The sequence below is a fragment of the Erpetoichthys calabaricus genome, chromosome 1 (genome assembly GCF_900747795.2).
Source record: "Erpetoichthys calabaricus chromosome 1, fErpCal1.3, whole genome shotgun sequence".
Classification (NCBI taxonomy): domain Eukaryota; kingdom Metazoa; phylum Chordata; class Cladistia; order Polypteriformes; family Polypteridae; genus Erpetoichthys; species Erpetoichthys calabaricus.
In genome coordinates, this window is record NC_041394.2 from 302,926,253 (window position 1) to 302,943,901 (window position 17,649).

Genomic DNA, 17,649 nt, shown 5'->3' on the forward strand with positions numbered 1-17,649 from the left:
TATTTTGTCATCTCCCGGGGTCTCATGTATAAACGGTGCGTACACACAGAAATGTTGCGTACTCCCGTTTCCACGCTCAAATCGCGATGTATAAAACCTAAACTTGGCGTAAAGCCACGCACATTTCCAAGGTAACTTATACCTTGGCGTACGCAATTTCTACGCTCAGTTTTGCAGACTGGCAGCACCCAGCGTCAAAGCAGTGCTACTGTTCCTGTGTGATCACCCTTTCTTTCTTAGCTCCACATTCCTGACGCGGCTTTATAAATACACTGAAACTAACTGTATATTGTTTATTAGTGTAATGCATCTGATTGTAATTAACCTGCAGCAATATAATGGTCCAGGGAATAGCCATAGTATTCCAAATACCATAACTGCTTTAGCGTTGTTACGCTCACTGCGTCTTCTTCTTCTTTCAGCTGCTCCCGTTAAGGGTTGCCTCAGCAGATCATCTTTTTCCATATTACTCTCACTGCACCACTCGGAGTATTTATATCACTGTATCTGAGTGCAGAATCACAGCAGCAGCTGATCGGAAAGAGAAATATCGGTATACAGCATGAAGCAGACGCTGCCTGAGCCACGGCAAAATGCTTTAGAGACTTCCCAGTACGGACTTCGCGGTTTAGAAAAGGTTTCATCCCAAGAACTCTAAACGCACTCAATCAGTCCATCAAGTGCTCCTTGTAGAACTGTTTACTTATAAGTACAATTACCTCACTGTAAACTTGCACTAGTTATAATATTGCACAACCTGCGCCACTTTATAAAGCGCGTATTTACATATGATGACGGTATTCATTTTTAACATGAAATGCAGCAAAATATGTTGATTATATTATACAGATAAAACTTTAACTTCATTTAAATAATCTGTATTGTTAATAATTAAACATGTGAGGATACGGTGCCGCAGCGCTAGCTAGTTCAGGGATTGTTCCTGCATTACGTTGTATTCTTGCACTGACGCGACACTGGAAAGATAGACGGATAGAATAATTAAACATGTACTACGAAGATATTTCAATGTTCCTTAAAAGTTTTGAAGAATCGGCGTTCTAAGCTTACAAATGGCTTCCCGTCTATTACAGAGCTGATTGTGTGGCGATTGGGTATTTGGAGAAAGAAAAGTAAGGACAGGAATTGGAGGTTAGAACGTCTGAAAGAGACAGTACTGCTGTGATAAATTATTTCATTGAAGGTCGCACATGGCGCAGCAAGCCTCTTGCATGTGATATGAACAAGCACTGCGCCACTGTGTTCCCATGTTTAATAACATGCTTTCATTCCTATCATAATGAAAAAGATATCATGTATACATCTCAGTATTTTAATTATTCAGAGAGCTGTAATATCACAAATGTAATGGACTATGTGTCCTGTTGGAGAAAGAGAAAGCCCGTTTAAGAAGCAGGTAGTGATTCACACACAGAGCACAAAGAAGATCAAATACAGAACAAAGCATTTAACGTCCTACTTTAGTTACAATGGGATTTGAGAAACTGGTAAATTAAACGATTTTAAGATGAAGTTTATGATGTTCTACTTTAATGGCAAAATAAACTACGTGATTAAAGTGGAAATTTCGAGATTAAAGTTGACATTTCGTGCTTTTTTCCCACTGTGTGCCTATTTTTTTGTCTGTACCCTAATAAGCTTTCATATGACACTCAGACGGTGGGCTACAACTTGCTTTTTCACGGCGACTTTGATATGTGATTTCTATTTTATTTCGGGCACTGTGCGACTTTGTGAAATTGAGCTTTCGAGTTTCTGCGACACTCTGTCACTCGATCAACTTCCTTTTGTTGATTATACCACTGTTTAAACCAACAAATAGTACATTTTTCCTTTGCCTCCACTTGGTATTCGCTGAAATTCTTATATTTTCCCCCGTGCTTTTCCCATTGTCTTTTCTCAGAAGGCTATTTATATAGATTTGCATATTCAAATTCTGGGAGGAGTTGGGGCGGGACAGAAGGCGCGTGCGTTACTTTTCACGCTGATCGGGATTTATGTAGTGGAAGAACGTGAAAGTTTGCGTACGTACAGATTCCTGCATCTGGATTTTTCTGTGCGTACGCACATTCCCGCTTTTGTGCTTACGCCATGTTATAGTGTGAGATCTACGCACGGCGTTATACATGAGGCCACTGGTCATTTTCATTGTCCTTTATAACCTGGACAGGCCCATGTTATTCTGGGTTTCTATTTTTTTTTTCTCCATTGTCACGATGCAAGATGTTGGTATGCATTTACTATTTAAGGATGGAAATGTGTAATTCCTGGGCACTTGGCTTGTTGGAACCACAAAAACAAACAAATTTACAGTTACGTGAGGGACTATAGTAACTGAGTTAGTTCTAGGACATTTTTGCTTCTTGTTCACAGACCCTGATTCTGTCGTGTCATTTAGACCTTACCCCTTTTGTTTCATTCTACATCTCCTGATCGTTTCTCTGCTTAATCTCATAGAAATCATTAATAACAATTTCAAAGGTTGCTTCAGGCATCCCATTTTCACGATGACTGATTCCTTGTAAAAAAGGACTTATTCTGATGTCCTTTCTCTTGGTTTGTCAAGTACCACCTGAGTGGTGAAATTGTTTACAAAAGATATAATGTTAGCTTGGTGGAAAGTATTCACAGCACACCACTTTTTACACATTTTGTTATGTTACAGCCTTATTCCAAAATGGATTAAATTCATTTTTTCCTCAGAATTCTACACACAATACCCCAGAATGACAACGTGAAAAAAGTTTACTTGAGGTTTTTGCAAATTTATTAAAAATAAAAAAATTGAGAAACCACATGTACATAAGTATTCACAGCCTTTGCCATGAAGCTCGAAATTGAGCTCAGGTGCATCCTGTTTCCCCTGATCATCCTTGAGATGTTTCTGCAGCTTAATTGGAGTCCACCAGTGGTAAATGCAGTTGACTGGACATGATTTAGAAAGGCACACACCTATCTATATAAGGTCCCACAGTTGACAGTTCATGTCAGAGCACAAACCAAGCATGAAGTCAAAGGAATTGTCTGTAGACCTCCGAGACAGGATTGTCTCGAGGCACATATCTGGGGAAGGTTACAGAAAAATTTCTGCTGCTTTGAAGGTCCCAATGAGAACAGTGGGCTCCATCTTCCATAAGTGGAAGAAGTTCAAAACCACCAGGACTCTTCCTAGAGCTGGCTGGCCATCTAAACTGAGCAATCGGGGGAGAAGGGCCTTAGTCAGGGAGGTGACCAAGAACCCGATGGTCACTCTGTCAGAGCTCCAGAGATCCTCTGTGGAGAGAGGAGAACCTTCCAGAAGGACAACCATCTCTGCAGCAAACCACCAATCAGGCCTGTATGGTAGAGTGGCCAGACGGAAGCCATTCCTTAGTAAAAGGCACATGGCAGCCCGCCTGGAGTTTGCCAAAAGGCACCTGAAGGACTCTCAGACCATGAGAAAGAAAATTCTCTGGTCTGATGAGACAAAGATTGAACTCTTTGGTGTGAATGCCAGGCGTCACGTTTGGAGGAAACCTGGCACCATCCCTACAGTGAAGCATGGTGGTGGCAGCATCATGCTGTGGGGATGTTTTTCAGTGGCAGGAACTGGGAGAATAGTCAGGATAAAGGGAAAGATGACTGCAGCAATGTACAGACACATCCTGGATGAAAACTTGCTCCAGAGCGCTCTTGACCTCAGACTGGGGCGACGGTTCATCTTTCAGCAGGACAACGACCCTAAGCACACAGCCAAGATATTAAAGGAGTGGCTTCAGGACAACTCTGTGAATGTCCTTGAGTGGCCCAGCCAGAGCCCAGACTTGAATCTGATTGAACATCTCTGGAGAGATCTTAAAATGGCTGTGCACCGACGCTTCCCATCCAACCAAGGATAGGTATGCCAAGCTTGTGGCATTATATTCAACAAGACTTGAGGCTGTAATTGCTGCCAAAGGTGCATTGACAAAGTATTGAGCAAAGGCTGTGAATACTTATGTACATGTGATTTCTCAGTTTTTCTATTTTTAATAAATTTGCAAAAACCTCAAGTAAACATTTTTAACATTGTCATTATGGGGTGTTGTGTGCAGAATTCTGAGGAAAAAAATGAATTTAATCCATTTTGGAATAAGGCTGTAACATAACAAAATGTGGAAAAAGTGATGCGCTGTGAATACTTTCTGGATGCACTGTATGTGTCCCAGTAAAGCTTATGAAGCAGAGCAAACTTTCTCTCCTTCACTTTTGATTCATTTTAGAGTTCATTTTATCCAGAAGAAAAGGTCCTTTCAAACCTTCTCAACATTATTGGATCTGGTCAAAGATTTTGGACTTCTTGGGCAGGTCCAGAACTCCTAGTTCCATGTTCCTGATAGAGAGAGAGACAAAATCAGCAAATAAGGAATCTAAAGTTGTCTACAACTGTACTTCTTCAAATGTTTTCCATGATTGTCTAGAGTATGAGTATATATATATCAGAGCGGTGTGGGAGTGCTCCGTCTGCAGGGCAGACGCAAATACAGGATAACCAGGCCATTTAAAGCCCAAATCCAGAGCATTCTTAAATCCTCCAATCAGTGTCTATGCTTCATCAATAATATCTTTGGCTTGAAAGTCACTTTTTTCAAGTAGTTTAGCTAATCTCTTCTGGTCCTCCTTTTACATTTTGGAATTGTCCCACAGCAGTCAAATACAGTAATTGATCAAAGGGTTGAGTTCCTCATCTGTTGGTAGCAAATATCAAATTTCATGTGGCCACACAGAGGAAGTCCTTTCTGTCCCTTCCAGGGAGCTCACAGGGTGGATGCTTATTTGGGTGGTGTCCTTGACCTTCCTGGACATGATCTCCTTCTGCAGATTTCCAGTTCTCACTTGGGAAACATGTGGAAAACATTCTTTTAGGATTATGAAACCCTTCTACTTATAACTTGGGTTTTCTCTGCACTTTTGTACCAGACATCACAGAGACATGGAGTGAACTATGGCAATATATTCAGGTCAGGTCAGGTTGGGGAGCATGCACTGGTATAGTGTGTTGCCGCACCCACCACACAGCGAAACAGCTTGGGATCCTGGTTGGCAACCCCCCAGGCAGACACATGGTCCAATCTCACCCTCTGGAAATTACCATCTATCTGCTGCAACCAGGTGTTACGTGGGCATCCCCTTGGCCTGGTCCAGCCACTAGGGTCCTCAACAATGAGAATCCTGCAGGCTTGATCACTCTTGGTGAATTGCGCCACTTGGCTGTAATGCCATAACTGACACTCCCTCACAATGCAGGTAATGTGCCTCATTTGGGATTCCATGAGCAACTGCTCATTCGACTCAAAGTCAAACCAGCAATACCCAAGGATTCTCCAAAGAGACACAGTAGGAGTCCACTCTTCATCTCAGGTCACTGAATAGCGTCCATGTATTGCAACCATATAGCAAGACAGGAAGCACCAGGACTTGGACCTTCATCCTTTTACATACACCTATCTGTAAATCAAGGTTTGATTACTGCCTTGTGTCCAATGCTATCAGACCCTGACCTGCATTAAATGGATTATAAAGCATTACAGTACACACATATATACAGTAATATATTTATATGAAATTTGTGTCTTCTGCACAATGCAGCTGAATCACCCTTTGTGATTCTGCATTCAATTACATGGATTTGCAATTTAAAGTATGGAAGGGCTGTATATTGCATGGTGTTTAATGTTTTCATCTTATTTGCACAGTATTTGTAACTTATAAATAGAAGTTCACCTCATTGGCATAACTAATTATTACATTTATAGTAATATTTCCAAATATCGATAAAATTTTCTTTACTGTAATATATTTGACCAAAAATAATTATTATACATTCAAGACTGAAGCAGATAAAATAAAAATAGTAAAGCAACATCCCTTAAATTAACTATGCACCTTTGCTGCTCAGAAAACCTGTTTTCTAAGTGTCACAAGTTTTACCTGAAAATGTGCAGAATTAAAAAAAAACCCATGTATATTATTCATAGAGGGAAAATGATGCAGCCCATGCCAAGTATGTGTGAGCCCTCTGCTGGATTTATTATGGTATATACTCTTCATAAAAAAGTTTTTTTGTTTTGGGTTTGGGTAATGATGTTTTGTTTAGACTTATTATATCAGTGTCACAATAGCCTTCCTGTATTTTTCTTAATTTCCGAGGCAAAATTATTAATAATAGATATACAGTAAAAGAGGAATATGTTCTGCAATCATATTAAAGTATTCTTATTGCATCAGTAGTTACACAAAAAAAAATCTGGCTTTAGTTACATACTCAACATAATGCCCGAAGCAATTTAACTTCATGTATTTGCTGCTCAATTGGCAGGAGGGTAATGAAGCATTAATGTAATAGAGAGAAAAGCTATGCTGAACTCCTGTCCTTCAGGTCACCAACAGTCAGAAATACAACAACAGAAACTGGTTAATTTGATCATTTCATTTGTAAGTCAAAGCTCTTATGTATTTTGCAGGGTTGCTTCCATTGATGTATCCATTATACCCTAGCAATCAATGAAAGTATCTTAAAGAATCCTGCTTAAAAAATAAAAGCTTTATCTACCCTTTGCAAGTATTTATTTTATTGTTGCTTAAATCTATTTGTAGTCTACTTTTGGAGTCAGTTACACGTGATCTGCTTCAGGAATGCAGGCAGTGGAGCCTATGCAGGCAGACATCAAGTTCAAGGCAGGAACCAACTCTAGACAGGGTGCCAGTCAATCACAGGACACGCACATTTTCTTCAGATTTGAAAGGAAATATTGGTCACTGTGAGAAAAATCCACACACAAGAAGGGAGAATGTTGAAACTCCAATGAAACAGTGAGCAGGCTGGAATTTGAAACCAGTACACAGGAGCTGTGAGGCAGTGATGCTAAACTAAAGCATTTTTATTTAGTCACACCACTGAGCTTTTTTTTTGTCAGTCATTATAAGGCAATTTACAGTGCAAGACGGAAAACTAAGCAAAGAGACATAAGAGAACAATTTAAATTGCAGCAAAATCCGAGCACAAGGTAAATAAAAATGGAAAACTGAGACAGTCTGACAAGGCAGTTAATGTCCTGGCATCAAATCATAGTATATCATAAAAGTGTGTACTGCATGTTCGTAGATATCCATTGAAAGCAAAATCTTTGATAGACCGCACATCAGAGGTAGTATCAGCATGGTAAGCACAAAAAAATCATTTGAAAAAGAAATGTGGAGACAGCAGATCTTAAATGCAACAGAAATGTTGGGCTTTCTGGTGTGATTTGAATAAATGGACCCTTTTACTTAAAAATATTGGTAGGCTGTTATAAAGAATTATCAGTACAAACATAATTCATGTAAGGTCAGTCTGAAAAGAGAACTCTTTTAAAGGTTTCAGCACATTACAAATCAAATAGGTCCATTTTCTAAACCAATTTTTTCCATTTTCTGCTCCTGCTGTACAAAGCCTGAACCAGCCCTGGAGAAGACTCAAGTCCATTACAGAGCACAGTCATACGCATATAAACCAGTCACTGCACGTACTGTAATCAAGAAGGAGGAGGAAGCCAAAAAGCTCATTGAAAATCCAAATGTCCACAAAGACAGCAACTCAGCTGGGAATTCAAACCTTCCCCTTGACCTGTGAAGCAAGCCTCCAGTTTATGAAACAACATTTTCCAGTACGGAATCAAGTTGAGCCAAAACACAACCAGCAAGGCAAGATCAGGCCATGATGGAAATGCCCTTCTCCTCAAATAACACTCAATTATACACACTATACTTTATAAATATAACATAATAACATTCTCTTGTCTTGGCAGCACTGGGCACAAGGCAGGTGTGGTGTTACAGTGGTGCATTTCCTACCATGTCTGCCAAACATAAGGACATGGTTATAAGACATGACACCTAAACTAGTCCTAAGAGTTTGGCAAGTTATCCTTAACAAATTTAGCATTGGGAAGCACATACGTAGTAGTACATCTTTTTTGTACTACATAGTGCAGCTGGATGATTCCATCTCCTGGTGGACCAGACTGTGTAGTGAACAAAGGACTGGGCCTGACAAGGATGAGATGGTTTAGTTCAACTAAATCCCATCTGGCAGAGAAACCAATTGCTGTTTAATGTGTTCTTCCTGGCTTTATTTTCCTTCCTATCAAGCTGAGCTGAAGCTTTTGAAGTTGCTCCAGTTATTCTTTTTTTCCACAGCTCCCAAACTGATAAAAACCTAAAATAAAGGCAGTTTATATTTCCCATTAAATGATTTGAAGTGCAAAGATTTTTCAAATTCCCCAGCTTGATAATACTTAATGAAAGGTTGGAATTTTTCCATTTTTTTTAACAAAATTTTTGATATGTATAGTAACAGGGGAAGGCATCCTTGAGGTAGATCTCCACTTCCAAAATAATGCAAAGGAAACCACTGGTACCAAAAATGGTGAATGTATCCATTTTAACACATAAGGGAAGGAATAATATCCATCCATCCAATTTCCAACCCGCTGAATCCGAACACAGGTTCACGGGGGTATGCTGGAGCCAATCCCAACTAACACAGGGCACAAGGCAGGAACCAATCCCGGGCAGGGTGCCAACCCACCGCAGAAGGAATAATATGAGAGTGTATAAACAAGTAGTAAGTAATGTTGATCAGCAAATTTCGCCAAAGCAATATCCGCAGCTACATTCACGTTCGCCTTTGTTTTTCGAATTATTTACAGATAATTCAGCCAGTTTAGGAGATCTTTTTTTCCCAATGCCCCATAATGCTCTGCGAGGCCAGCGCAACATGCCCCGGAGCTGTAGCAGCCAACATTGGATTGGACCACTTCTCAGGTATATAATGCTGATCATTTGCTTTACAGAGTGTGGAACTTAGTGGTAGAACAGATAAGTAAATAATGCAGGTTCTCAAAATTTGATCTTTATGAAACATATACAGCATAAATAAGGAGTTATCTCTAATCTTTCAGTTCCACACCAGTATAAGAAAAGAAGGCACATGGCCTATGCGTGCATAATTAGCCACATGGAGATAAAAAGCAAATCTTGAAGGTGCCTGACGCCTTCCCCCCCCACCCAAACACAGGAGACTCTATGAAATAATAACAATAACGAAAAATTTATTTCTATTTATAAGACGTTTCTATCTTTTTGGTGGAAGAGGAAATGCAAAGCATCAGCACAGGCAGTTTGGAGAGCCTGAAATTCAGAACAACTTCAAAAAACAGAATGAGCCAGTAGCTTTAATCATGACACACCACTTTGAATTTTTAAAAGACCTACGTATTTTATTCTGACTTTGAACTATGATTTTGGCATTTCTGCTTTATTTTGACAAAATACATGATTGTGCATCTCTGACTGTGTTCTTTCTTCTTTGATCTCATAGAAGCACAGTGTTGCAGTGGTTGGCACTGCCTCTGCACAGCTCATGTCACCTTTTTGGCCATAATAATTGGTTCAGTATAGTTGTCAGATGTTTCCCTAGCCTTCAGGGACACTTTACTGATGGTTGCACCGTTATAATCCAGTCAAATCTAGTTCAGTTAGTTTTTCCCCATTGACATCAATGCATTTTGCCAAGTTTGGCGGTATTCACCAACACTTCCGTGATTCTTCCAAATGCGAGGTGAAGCAAACACCATGGAGTTTGCTCATCACTAGTAGAAAGTAAGTAGTAAACTGCCTGAGTGGGTCTAAATATAAAGATATTGAACTCTTGTCTATCATGTGAGGTGGTTCACACACTTCTCTACATCTCCTTTTTCGCCTTCCATGTCTTTCTTTCTCATATTCCTGGAATCTTTCTTTCACACCTAGTTTTCCATTTGTCTCCAAACCCAGCATTTCTCTGACCTGAGATATCCTTCAATCCCCTCTTTGGGTACATTTTTACTCAAACCTAGGAATCCCCTCAGGGGTTGGGTTGGCCTTTCTCTTGATACAGGCTCAACAGGCTAAAGCTCTCTCTCCAGCAGCTCCTGGGGACTTGATGCTTCTACCCTTCACAAGTCCATCCAAGAACAGATGTTTCAAGTTGTTTGATAGCTGTTCATTCCATTAATGGAACGAAGCTGTCCCTCTCCAATCCTCCACTTAAACCTAGAATCTTTGAGATGCCCCTAATAGTTAGGCAGGAGAAATCTATCCTTTGCTGTTCTTCCCTGTGCTTGCCATTGAATGGCCGTCCATCCCCAGCATTGCAAGCAGCTGATCCTATGCAATAACCTGTCACCAAGGAGGTATAGTGGCCTTTTGACAGCCTGAAACATCCTATTTCTCTTCCTTTGGGGAGAGAAGGAGGGGATCAGGAACCCTGCCACTAGCTGACTAGTCTGCGATAGATTATTTTGGAGAAACATCACATCTCCATCAAGACCACCGCTCAAGTTTCTTTGTGTTGGCATACTTTTCTGTCCCCATATTGGATAGGGTCTAATGCCTCACTGGGCCATGAATAACATGTATTTTGCCCTATTCTTTAAGTGTGATAGCTTACTCACATCTCAGTGCCTTGTCCAGTAACAAACGTTCTTAAACAGTTCTCCAGACTGATGTATACTCAATTATTTGACCTCTTCTGTAAGTTGTTATGGATAAAAGCCAAAGCAAACACATGAAAATGGAAATCTTCTTCTTCCTCTAAATGCTGACTTTATCCTCCTTCTGACCAATAAGACCAAGGACAACTATTCCTCCAAATTTATAACCATCAAATTCCAGGACAGGGAGCGAATGTTAAAACCTGCTAGGAATTCACTATCATGCCCAGCCATGGAATCCTTACAGTGGATGGGGTGTCCAATAACGGCTTAGGGCCTGCAGTTGAAAGTGGTCTTTGTGGGCTTTGAAGAGGTCCTTGACCCATCCTCTCATAGAAGCTAGGGTTCCAAAGTAGCCTTCAGGCTATCTGCCTATTTTAGTATAAACAGAACCACACCTGTCCCTTGAGGGATGACCTACTGCCAGCTGGAGTCCTAGAAATATAGCAAAGGCTTCAATAAAACCTGTGCTGATCTCACTTTCTTCTGATTGCTCACGGGGATTTTTCCTATATGACACTTTCTGATTGTAGTCGAAGGTCCAGCCCCTGTCTATCTGCTTCCTAGTCAGTTTATTGGCCACTTGCTCTGATATCCTCCCTGTCCATAGGGGCTGCTAAACTGCTTCACCAATGACAGCCATCTGTCTCAAGTCTCAGTCATGTCTTTGACTGCTCCTTTTGACTTCTTCTTTAGGCTGCCTTTCTCTTTCCAGGGAGCTCATGTATCTACTGACCATTCAAAGTTCAAAAGCGTTTGGCAGAAGTGGAACTTTGTGCTCCACCAGATGCTTATTTATGGGCAACTCCTTGAATAACTGTTGAAGTTAGTGCTTCCCCCTGTACTGCTGGTGCAATGAAGCCATGGTTATCTCCTCTGTCCTTTTCACCCCAGAGCCACTAAATGTTTCTTAAAGGGCCAGTTGCCAAGAACTCCTTCTTGGCGGCTGTCCCTTTTCTAAATAAAACAGAACACCAATACTTTTGTTTCTTGGCATAGTGGCTGTTCTCATTTGTGTTAGGAGACATAGTCTAACCTCCTGAATTTTCCCTAGCCTGTTTCAGCTCTGAAGCACATCATATGGTGGCCCATTGAAAACACAAATGTATTATCACAGGGGCCATGTAGTCACGCTAACTTCTCTTTTCTATGTGTGTTCCTAAATATACTCCTTACTGGATACATAATGTTATAGGTCTGTTATGCAATTCTGTACAACTGCACTTGTGAGTTCCAACGTCATATTTCAAATTAACAAGGAAACTTACTAGAAGCTATTTCTTTTGACTATTACAGGGCATGATGTATAGCTGAAAATGCCTTGTTATCATTGTTTAGACCATTTATATGAATGTGCTCAAGCTTATGTAATGAGTTCTAGCGTAACTGGATTTGTGTTGGTTCATTTTTGGTAACCCCGTGGGTATGTTCATTCTAAAAGCAGTGTGTTCACATTATCATGTGGAATGAAATAGTCAAGCTCATTCTAAATTTAATCAAGTGACATAATCTTTTTTAGTTCATAAAACTTTAAAACATTCTGAAACTCAGCAAGACTATATTGGATTTGAAAAAGGAAACAGGTCATCCCCTCATTGACACAGTTTCTTTGTATCTTAAATATAAGTCCATAGGTTGCAGAAATGTAGATATATTAAAAAGAAACTTTCAAATCAAATTTATTTTCAGTTGTTGAAAGAAAAGCTGAAAATAAATGAAAGAAAAATACATTTTGAAATTAACCTTTTACTGTGTTTCTAATCAAAAATGTTAAATTGAAGAATTAAAGAATCTCCTCAGTTTATTTAATTTTAGGACTTGGTGATGTTAATTATGTCTTAATATGTAAAATAAAACAGCTGAAACATCAAATATTTATTTGCATGAGTGTACACATAAATACAAATATGGAAATTATTGCACAATATGTTAGATCTGACGTTGAGCAGACCCCTTCGACAGTTAGCATACATATCACTCACAAGTACTTGAAAACATGTTTTGAGCCATTATATAGGGCAGAAGACACACTCATTTTTTCCATGAAACTCTGAAGACAGACTAACCCATAAAACACTTAAAAGAAGCTATGCACCCTAATGAAGGCATAGACTGATCATTTTAGCATAGTGTAGGCTTGTTAGGGCAGCTGCTAAAGCTGTTCATATTGCATTTTAGTAATGGTACTGAGAGAGTCCTTGCTGCGAGACATGGGACTTAGCAAGGTCAGGGTCACTAAACCCAAACCACATTAACCCCAAACCTTAATGTCTGTCCTGAAACTGTGCTGACATTACGCTCTAAACCGGCACTGACTTCATGGTGCTCTGGCTCTGCTTTGTGGTACAGTAGGGGATAGTGTGAATCAACAATATCTTGACTGTGTAACTGAAAAAATAAAATGTGTCATTTACTAATGAATTGATTAAATAAATGTACCTTTGTTATATGCTAGCACTCAGATATCCCACAGCGAGTGATTACTGAATATGGGAGGGCTTTGATATCTGACACCAGTCACTGCCCCATTCAGCATCATGCAGCTAGGGGTAGCAGTTGTGTCTGCTTGATATTTAAATCTCTTTAATTTTCATTCTGTTCTTGGCATCCCAGAGAAACACTAGGTGTGCCATGAAGTGCCTGTAACACTGCCAAATGATGGACTCTTTTGGTAATCATTATTATTGTATTCACAGTGATCCATTGCAGAGTGTGGATGATCTATGATAGTGAAACATTGGAGCAATTAAAAATTTTTGGAAATTAAGAAACATATTAGTATTTAAAAAAAATACACCAAACTGTATGTACAATGGGCGGCACGGTGGCGCAGTGGGTAGCGCTGCTGCCTCGCAGTTGGGTGACCTGGGGACCTGGGTTCGCTTCCCGGGTCCTCCCTGCGTGGAGTTTGCATGTTCTCCCCGTGTCTGTGTGGGTTTCCTCCGGGCGCTCCGGTTTCCTCCCACAGTCCAAAGACATGCCGGTTAGGTGGATTGGCGATTCTAAATTGGCCCTAGTGTGTGCTTGGTGTGTGTGTGTGTTTGTGTGTGTCCTGCGGTGGGTTGGCACCCTGCCCGGGACTGGTTCCTGCCTTGTGCCCTGTGTTGGCTGGGATTGGCTCCAGCAGACCCCCGTGACCCTGTGTTCGGATTCAGCGGGTTGGAAAATGGATGGATGGATGTATGTACAATGGAATCAGAAAGCATTCAGACCCCTTTTTTTCTTCATATCAATGTAATATTTCAGATTTTTGTTTTTAATAAATTAAAAAAAATCTTAAATTCTGTTTTTGGTTTGTCATTCTGGAATATTAAATGTTACTTGATGTGGGGAAAAGATTTTAACAAAAGGCTGCAACAACAAAATGTGGAAAAAGTTAGAGGGTCTGAATACTTTCTGAATCCATTGTATATACTGTATATGTGTGAAAATAATTCTATGTCTATATAGTATTTTCCTGTTGATATTTTTTGTTTTTAGTTTCATATATTGTATTATTTTCTTAATATATTTTAACTGTAATTAGTATGCAATATGCTTTACTTTTAAATGTATGTGTGCTATATAGGAAATAAATTGCAAATGAAAATATAGACTAGCTGAGGTACCCCTTCTTCAAATAAGTCACATGGTTTTGTAAACATAATTTAAAAACCAAATTACAAATAATTTTTAGTGAGGTATACTGCTAGCCATTTCGGCGCTGGGCTATAGAAAGAGATGGTCAGATGTGTATACAAATCAATTAAATTTTTACCTGTTGGAACCTTCACTTGGTTTATTGTCTCTCTATTATAATAAAAAAATCCTGGGACGAGACGTGACTTTTTCAGAGATACTTTCACATCCCACGAGACGAGACTTTGTGCCAAGAGATTTAACTACGCCCAGGGCCAGAAATAAAAGACAAAGAGTAGATGACAAAGTCCCAAAGAATTCAAAAACATTGGCGCGATACACATGCAGAGCAGGTTAGAGATAATGAAAGTACTAAAATTCAAAAGTCTCAAAAAATGATAGTAAAGATCGCATTAACCCAGACAAACGGAAATTATTACTCAGTGAAATAACGGAACAGCGAAAAGAGATTGAATATATTGTTTGGATTTAAATTTTAAGTCGGAGACTTGTAGATCGTCTAATTCATGTTGCCATCAGGGAAAAGTAGTGTTTCTTCCCAACGAAGAGGCATATCTGCGAGAATTAAAAGATTTGTTGTTTGGTGAAAGTGAAATCCACATATGCGAGCTGCAGAGACGTGAAGTGGCTGGGGTGTAGTGCACACAGGGGGGGTTCGCGAGCGAAGCCCCCTAGTACATTTCATTTTCGACATTAATTTCTTATTTTTTAGAATTATTACTCATGTTATTTTCTTTTCACGATGTTTTGATGATGTCATTTTGTAAGTCCTCTTTTGACTGCCATGTTGTCTTTGTTTTCTTGGGCACGGCATGGCCATTTTGTTTTCAGTAGACTTGGCTAGTTCTGCCATTTTAAAAAGAGTTGTAGTTGTGCAAGTCGTCATGGGTCACTTTGGTGCTATGCAGTTTCCTGTATCCAAGCTTTCGGACGAAACTGAATCCACTATAAACTTCTTAGTACTTGCATTTATTAGGGGCCGGCTTTTTCCAGTTTGGTTTTGAACATTGCCCACATACTTTTCACTGTGATTGTAGATTGGCAATTCTGGTTTTGGTCACAGTTGCTTTTTTTTTTTTTTTTTGATTTACTGTTTACGAATCCTTGCATGTTTACTTAACACTCTTTTGTCTAGCCCACCCACTTAATTCATTTCCTGGTTAAATTATTATTAACCAACTATATAAATGTATTATTTTGGACTGCCTCTTTTTTCACTTAAGGCACAATATACATACATATGATTAAAGTATTCAAAGCACTCAACACATAACACAGTCTTGGAAGACACTGTGTACAGGTAATGGACGTTAGTGGAATACTTCCTTTCAAATTAAACTTCTTTATTTACAGTATATATTATAGGCCTAATTTAAAAGCTCCCTGCCTCTATTTACCCTCAAATAGGCCACATAAAGTTGGCCATGGGAGAAGTAGCTTGATCATAAGTTGCTCTTCTTTAATCCTGTGCCTTACTTAAAGTCACTGCAAAGCAAACACAGACAGGTGTCTGGTGGTGTGCAACAAGGATAATTAGTTAGTATTAAGGGGATTTGGCCAATTAATTCTGATTCCCTTTTACAGAGACCTGTTAAAATTGCTACTTCGTAATTTCAAATTATTCCTGTATTTACTCCCACTGTCAAGGCAAACTAAAATCCTGGCTACATTAAATATTAATAAAAAGAAAATCAGGATAAGTGGTATAAACAAGAAGCTCCAAAATCAAACTCCATCCTAAGCCAAGTGTATTGGAGATATTATTAAATCATTTATTCGTTTCTTTTGGTGATACAGAACTGTTCAAATGGTTGTATGATATTGGCATAGATATATAGGGAAACAGAGCTTGTAAATGTGTGGCATGTGATCTCTCAGATTCTGGAAAATTGATCAGCGCATAAACATATACATAATGTGTAAAAATGTTATTAAAATATTTACTGCCATTATTCATGGTGCACATAGTAATAAGATAATATACTAATAATACACTTGTCACTCTAGTGCTTTAAAGAAGCAGATGTCTTCACCTGCATGTTCACTGCCTTTTTGTGAAATGCTAGTGCATTGTACATGAAACCTTAATGGTCATCTGCTGCTTCCAATTCACTAGCTGTGTGCTCTGACTTCATGCCCTGGCAGAGTGTTCTGCTTCTGCACTTTTCCCTCAGACATTGTCTTACACTAAAATAATGTGTAGTTAAACAATTCCACGCTTATGTACCAACATCATACATTGTCATAATTGTTGACTTTGCTCCACAATATCAAAACATTGACTATTTTTGACTTTGCCTCTTCAATGTATATATACCGTTGAAATATTGTCTTGAAATAGTTTCTTATTTCCTTTAATTTAAAAAGTGTATGCCATTACAATTAAGGTTGTCACACAGTTTCACAAGAAAGATTTTCTAGCCTCGGGCATGTTTTTTTCAAGATTCCTGAAAGAGATATGATCACTTCATTACGGCTTCCTAATTAGCTGCTCAATAATGAATCCTAATACAGTATTCATGAGTCATACAGCCATTGGTATGATTGATGGATAATATTATTTGTTGTCATGGCTATTTTATGAGAATTTATACATTTTTGAGTTTTTTTCACATGATGCCAAAAAAAAAAAAACAAGTCGTTACCTAAGCTGAAGACAGTGGCATCACCAGTAAGAGACTTCATATCAAACCATTGTATTTTTTCACTAAAATCATATTTGCTGTTCTGTTATAATAATATGTCGACTGCCCAGGATGAGGCTGTGGGGTCAGCTGGCCTACCAACTTGTAATTTTTAAATTTTCTCAAAGAGTGCAGGAGCTTGAGGATGTATTTTCCCCTGAATTGTTACAATACCAGAGTTCTGACTTATCTCCTTTGTAACCAAATGACCTCAAATGCTTATAGCTTGCCTTATTGTTATTTACTTTATATTACACTGTTTCCTTAAATATCATAATGCACCTTATAAAAGTGATTTTGTATGTCTCCATTCATTGACATTTTTATGGATATGTGTAGACATACAGTACATTTCAGTTTTTATGTATTAAACTTCCTCATTATGTACGGCAACCTGTTCCTGTCTAACGAGAAGATAGATAGGTAGATAGATAGATACTTTAGTGCAGTTAAAGAATAAGTTGAAGCTCAACAAGGCTGTGTTTTATACACATCGATGAAATCTCTTGACTGGATCAACGTAACTGTGACAATTCTGCTATTCTAAGTATTTTATAAACAGCTAGCCAACCCGCGGCGTAGCATACGCCGCATAATTATGTATTGATGGGTGAACACTTCCTGAACGACACAGTTGTCCAAATGGGGTGGGTTTGTGGATACCACTGTGAGTGAATGAAAAGATAGACCTCTGGAGAGAGCAACATATAATTGTCCATGACTGAAACCGGGATCGTCTGTGACGAAGAAGGCCACGCTGGTGAAAGTTACTT